General features: G+C 43.5%; 2 long non-coding RNA genes across 2 annotated transcripts in view; both read left to right on the top strand.

Annotated features, from left to right (window-relative positions):
* The first annotated feature begins 138 nt into the window (after window positions 1–138).
* LOC307103667 lies at window positions 139–3,104 on the top strand. The gene is made up of 3 exons (XR_013813830.1): window positions 139–267; window positions 621–845; window positions 2,993–3,104. It is a non-coding gene; the product is annotated as an uncharacterized lncRNA (long non-coding RNA).
* A 1,318-nt stretch (window positions 3,105–4,422) lies between these two features.
* The window catches only part of LOC307103668, a 16,493-nt gene continuing 14,853 nt past the window's right edge, over window positions 4,423–6,062 (top strand). Inside the window, exon 1 of the long non-coding RNA XR_013813831.1 lies at window positions 4,423–4,580. This is a non-coding gene — a long non-coding RNA (uncharacterized lncRNA). The remainder of the gene's footprint in view (window positions 4,581–6,062) is intronic.

Below are 6,062 nucleotides of genomic sequence, written 5' to 3'. Positions count from 1 at the left end.
TGAGGCCACGCCCCCATTCCGTTCTCCCAATCACGAAGCGCCTTCGGCCAGTCCCACAACTGTAATGTGGGTTGGGTTGGCGGGTCGCGCGCGGCCCCTCAGGTCAAGTGAACCTGGAGGAGGCTGAAGGTGTTCTGGCTACTGGGGTGTCGGGCACTCTGGCCTTGCCAGATGGTACCGTTCGAGTGGTGGACTTTGACCTTTGATCTTGCCATAGCGCGATAGTTTCCATCAAGCAGCGATATGAGGAGTAAGTTCCTGCTCCAGGTAAAAAGTGGGGAGAAAATCTGTGGACACCAGAGGGCTCCTTAACCTGTACTAGAGTCCAGTGCCCATGAGTGTTTTCTCCAGGACCATCCTACCTGCTCCTTCTTGTTTACGGCACTCATACCAATGAACATCAAAAGAGAAAAATTTGGGGGGCGCTGCTCAGATACTAAGGAATATCCTTGGGTAACTTTTATAATTCTACTTAAGATTGATTCAAGGATGCAGAAAAGACCCATCCATCCCACTCCTAGGCTCTTTGGATAAGGCAGGGGGGAAAAATAAAAAGTATGGAATCAGATAATCCCAGACAATTCTAACCTCTTGTCACTGTGCTGGTTACTATCTTTTAGCCACTCCTGATCCATTCTCTGTCGTTCCTTATCCTGCTGTATCCGGGCGAGGCTGGCTTCTCCCCCACTGCATTCCTGAGCACCCTGGCCCTCTGACTTCAGGTGGAGTCAAGCTACTGGAAGGTACTTTACAAGATTACTGTAAGGAGGAGATCAGAGGGCACCAAGAAAGGAAGTTCATGGCAGTTACCACTTCCACTTCACCCCCCAGGATCCTAACCACTGGTAGGTTGACCAGCTCATCCCAATTTTCCCAGGACTTTCTCGGTTTTAGCATTGAAAGAATCACCTCCCAGGAAATCTCCTCAATCCCAGGCAAACCAGGATAGCTGCTCACCCTATCCATTGGCCTGCTCTCCCAAGTTCCCACCGTTAGCTGAGTTCAGATAAACGGTCACATCTTCATTCCTTCACCTCCTCACCACTTCTCAACCCACTTCTGCCACCCCACCCTCCAACAAGAGCCTATCACCCATTCTCTTCTCTCACATCTCAGTCTACCCATCTTTTCACAGACTCTATTATTAAGTCCTACATTAATGATTCCCAAATATACATCTGTAGCACTCCTCCCTCATGTTTGGAGGGCTAACATTTATTGGGGAGTTGCCCTGTGACAGAAACACTTGCAAGACTTTTGCAAACATTATTTTATCTAATCTTCAGAGTAACTTTGTAAGGTAAGTGATATTACTATCTCCATTTTATTTATTTATTTATTTATTTTTAAAATATATTTTATTGATTTTTTTACAGAGAGGAAGGGAGAGGAATAGAGAGTTAGAAACATTGATGAGAGAGAATCATCGATCAGCTGCCTCCTGCACACCCCCTACTGGGGATGTGCCGGCAACCAAGGTACATGCCCTTGACCAGAATCGAACCCGGGACCCTCCAGTCCGCAGGCCGACGCTCTAGCCACTGAGCCAAACTGGTTAGGGCTTTCTATCTCCATTTTAGTAGACGAGGAAACTAACCCTTTAAAATGCTAGTAACTGGTGGAGCCAGTATTCACATCCGGTTCAACCTGACTCCAAAGTTCATACTCCTCAGAAAGACCTTGCCTGAGTGCCCTCTACATTCTCCCTCTGTCTCCTGTTTTGGTTTCCCTGGTAATACTCACCTTTACTAAAAGTTTCTGTTTGTATAGTGTTGCTCCAAGAAGACAAGCACTTTGTTTTCTTTAATACCATATCCTCACTATCTAGAATAATTTTTCTCAAAGTTGAGCATGCATCAGAATGATGTGAAGGGCTGGTAAAAACAGACTGTTTGACCCCCACTCCCAGAATTTCTGATTCAGTGTGTCTCATGTGGGGCCTAAGAATTTGCATTTCTAACAAGTTGCCAGGTGATGCTAATGCGGCTGATATGAAGACCATACTTTGAGAACCACACTTTAGAAGATACCTGGCTCATGGTAGGAAAGTCAATCCATATTTGTTGAACTAATTAAATCAGTCACTTGTCAACTGTTATTACTAGAGGCCCGATGCACGAAATTTGTGCAAGAGTAGGTCTTCACAGCTGTGGCCTCGATCCCTTCCTCACAGGCGTGGTGGCTGCAGCCCCAGCTTCATCCCAGAAGGACATCCTGAAGGACATCTGGTCTAATTAGCATATTACACTTTTATTATTATAGATTGAACCCCCTCTGGAAGTGAATATATGAAATAATACTACTGATATTAGCATTTTTCAGAACTAATTAGCATTTTTCTCTCTTTATAGAGCACCTCTTTAGTCACCAAAGAAGCTAAGAAAAAGAGCTCTGATTTGGACAATGGGTGAAAGGGCTGAGCTAGGAAGGGAAATCTTTTATTCTGTATATTAACTTGTGCCACTAAAGGGAGTCTGTATTTGGAATGAGCAGTCTGTATTCTCAATTTTGCTGAATGGCACCAAAACCCATCACTTACCAATTCAGAAACCTGAAAGTCATCTTGACCCTCTCTATGTCTTGGCTCTCAAGGTTAATTATCTAAAAAGCTCTGCTTATGAAGTTGATAGATGGCAACAAGGGAAAGATCTCAGTGTTCACTCTGCAGGGATAAGCCTGAACTTGTCCCACAAATGACTTTGTGACCTTGGGAAGTCATTTAGTTCCTCAGAACCTTGTTTTCTCCATTTGAAATTAGAAAACATTGGATTAGATCATGATTCTCAAATGGATTTAATTGCAAGAGTACCTGGAAGTAAGGATCTCTGTAGGAAATACTTCGTAGTACTGACCCATTTAATCTGTCATACAAGTCAGGAAACATTTTCATTAGTAGGATCTATTAGTATATCATTCAAAATTAATATAAAAATCAATTCTGAAATTATTCTATATAATAAAAGACTAATATGCAAATTGTCCTCACTGGCAGGAGTTCGACTGACTGGGAGTTAGACATGCGCTGACCACATGAACATGGTGGAACATGGCGGGCGCCGGCGACGGCACGGACAGCAGTGGAGGCGTTGCTGGCCCCAATGGGCCCCAATGAGAGTGGGACCGCGGTGGGATGGTGGAGCAGGTGAGCGGGCAGTGCCAGGCCAAGGCAGGTGCAAGCGGAGACCCTGATCGCCTCGCCAGTCACCCCACAGATGGCCCTGATCGACGGCCAGGCCTAGGGACCCTACCTGAGCAAGAATTTCGTGCACCAGGCCTCTAGTATGTCTATGAAATAATAAGGCATGTAATTTAACATGCTCAGCCCATTCTAAATTTATATTTGCTTGCTGGAAGGCAAACAAAAGCAGATTCCAAAGGCTTGTGAAAGTTTGAAGGAAAGACATTGATTAAATCATATCTTGTGAAAGTGTGGAGGGAAAACTGATTAAATCATATCTTTCAGTTGATCTTTTCTGAAAATTGAGAACAGCTACCATATTAAATTTTTAGTACTAGCATTCCTCTGGAGTAAGGTGTGAGAACCACTTGCTTTTCTAAAGTCCTATGCCACTAAGGGCTTCAAAAGTCTATTTTTTTAGACTCCTTCTTTATTTTTAGATAAGCACTGCCACCTTGTGGCAGGATTTTGTCATGTCGGTTCACTTATCCTAAAGCCTTTTTTAATTTTTTTTTATTTAAAAGGTATTTAAAGAGTTGTTTAAACTTTTCCTTTGGTTCAGTGAAATAATTGCATCTCTCAGAATCTGCTTTAAAAAATTCATGCTGTGCCCAGCCAGCGTGGCTCAGTGGTTGAGCGTCAATCTATGAACCATGAGGTCATGCCCAGGTTGCGGGCTTGATCCCCAGTGGGGGGTGTGCAGAAGGCAGCCAATCAATGACTCTCTCATCATTGATGTTTCTATCACTCTCTCCTTCTCACTTCCTCTCTAAAATCAATAAAAATATTTAATAATAATAATAAATCAAGCTGTAATTCCATACGATTATGAAGCTTATTTTAGAGAGTGTGCTGCTTGAAGGCCAGGGCTGTTTTTCTTGCTTAATGTAATACACACTGACCTTTAAAAATGTCACAGGACCTGACACATAGTGGGTGTTTAATGAATAATTGTGGAATAAATGATTAAAATACCATGGCCTAAAAAACAAAACCAAGAAACACCAGGGCCTTTTGCCAAGGCATGACAGCACATACACACCATCAGCTTCTTGTATGCAGAAGTTCCTTTACCACCATTTTTGGCAACCTAAAGTACCTATAACATATTCATCCACTCACTCAACAAACCTCAAGAACCTATTTTAAGCCTATGCTAGAAACGGAAAATATAACAATAAATAAAATGCAGTCTTATTCTCAGACAGGTTTCCATTGCTGGCTGGAGACAGGCAAGCAAACCAGCTTGTGTAATAGTGGAAGTATGTACAAGAGCTGTGGGGCCCCAAGAGAGGGGCAACTGACTTTGCCTGGGATAAGTCAGGAGGCGACGACTCCCGAACTGAGTTTCAAAATGGACTGGAGTTCTCCAGGCTGGCACAAGGAGGAAAAGGCATTCCAGGTATGTGTAGGGGCTTGATAAAGTATGTTGTGTTTGGGGAACTGAAAGTAGGTCAGTATGACTGGAGCATAGGGTGTGTGTGTTGTGTGTGTGTAGTGGTGGGGGTGAGGATGGCCAGCACAAAGGCTGGAAGTTAAACAGGGAAGAAAAAGTCTAGAATGCTATGCCTAGAATTTAGCTTTCAGACTCTATGAACTGGGTAGCTGGGGGGTAGGAGGGTTATTAAGAAGGAGAGCAACATAGTTAGATATATGTCTGAGAAAGATTATTCTGGTAGCGTCTGAAGGATGGATTTGGAAGGCGATTAGACTGGAGGCAGGAAGACCAGTTGTCTAGGTGGGAGATTATAAGGACCTGAACTAGGTCAATGATAGTAACAATGGAGAGGAGGAAATAGATTGGGAAACAGAGGCAAAATTGACAGGGCTCCTTGGAGGGGCAAGGGACTGGAGTCAGTGTGACTCTCGCGACTCTCAGGTTTCTGGATTGGTTGAGTGACATATTATGGTGCCATTCACCAAAATTGAGAATATATGTCACAAATTCCAAATACAGACTCACTTTAGCTTGGTACAAGTTAATACGTGGAACAAAAGGTTTTCCCTTCCTAGCTCACCCCTGTTCACCAATTGTCCAAATTGGAGCTCGACCTCTCTCTCCTCCCCCATCCTTCTCCCCCTCCCCCCACCCCCGGCTTTTCTTGTGACTAAAGAGGTGTTTCCCAGGCACAGGCTCATCTCTCCATTCCATTTCCAAACTGCCATCCATGCAGCACCCAAAACCTTAATTCCATGCAAATATTTTCTCTTTAATTCCCTTTTCCTTTCTGGACACCTACCAGGAAAAATGTATAAGAGAAATTCCTCTACCCTGCTTTATTCAATTTTTTTTTTTTTTGGCCTCAGGCTTTGTTATTCAGTTTTTCTAAAAACCCAAGTGTTTTCACAACCCAATCTTTGCCTAAAGCCCTATAGAAACTGAGTGACTTGTTGTTGCCAGTGGTGTTTATGTGGACATTTGCATCCTCAGGATTTGGTCAATTATGTCTCAATCACATGCATATGCCTCAACCAGCCTAGGGAGACTCTGCCCATATATGTGTGTTTGGGGGCAGGGGATTCTATCATAGGACAGGTGGTTTCTGTTCCACGCCTGCTTTGTATTAAATTTTTAATTGAATGTTAATGCCTGACCCCCTTCAAGACATGCCAGATAATTCAACTGTACCCAGAAGGGCAGAGTCTTATAGGAATAAGTAACTCCTTAAGGCACAATATAGTTGGAGTAGGGGGAAGAACACTTCCTAAGATAGGAGGTGGTACTAGGCAGACAAAACAATATTGTTCCCACTGTAGGCCCAAAGGATGGTTTTACTAGTGGTATTCAACCAGGGGATAGATCAGGGTTGTCATAATGACCCTGCCTCTACTGGAATTTAGTGGGTAGGGCCAAAGTTGCTAAACATCTGAGAAACACTGAAAT

The sequence above is a fragment of the Cnephaeus nilssonii genome, assembly GCF_951640355.1.
Source record: "Cnephaeus nilssonii genome assembly, chromosome: 7".
NCBI lineage: Eukaryota > Metazoa > Chordata > Mammalia > Chiroptera > Vespertilionidae > Cnephaeus > Cnephaeus nilssonii.
Note: the sequence above shows the minus strand (reverse complement) of the source record. Positions and strands in the feature narration are given on the sequence as shown.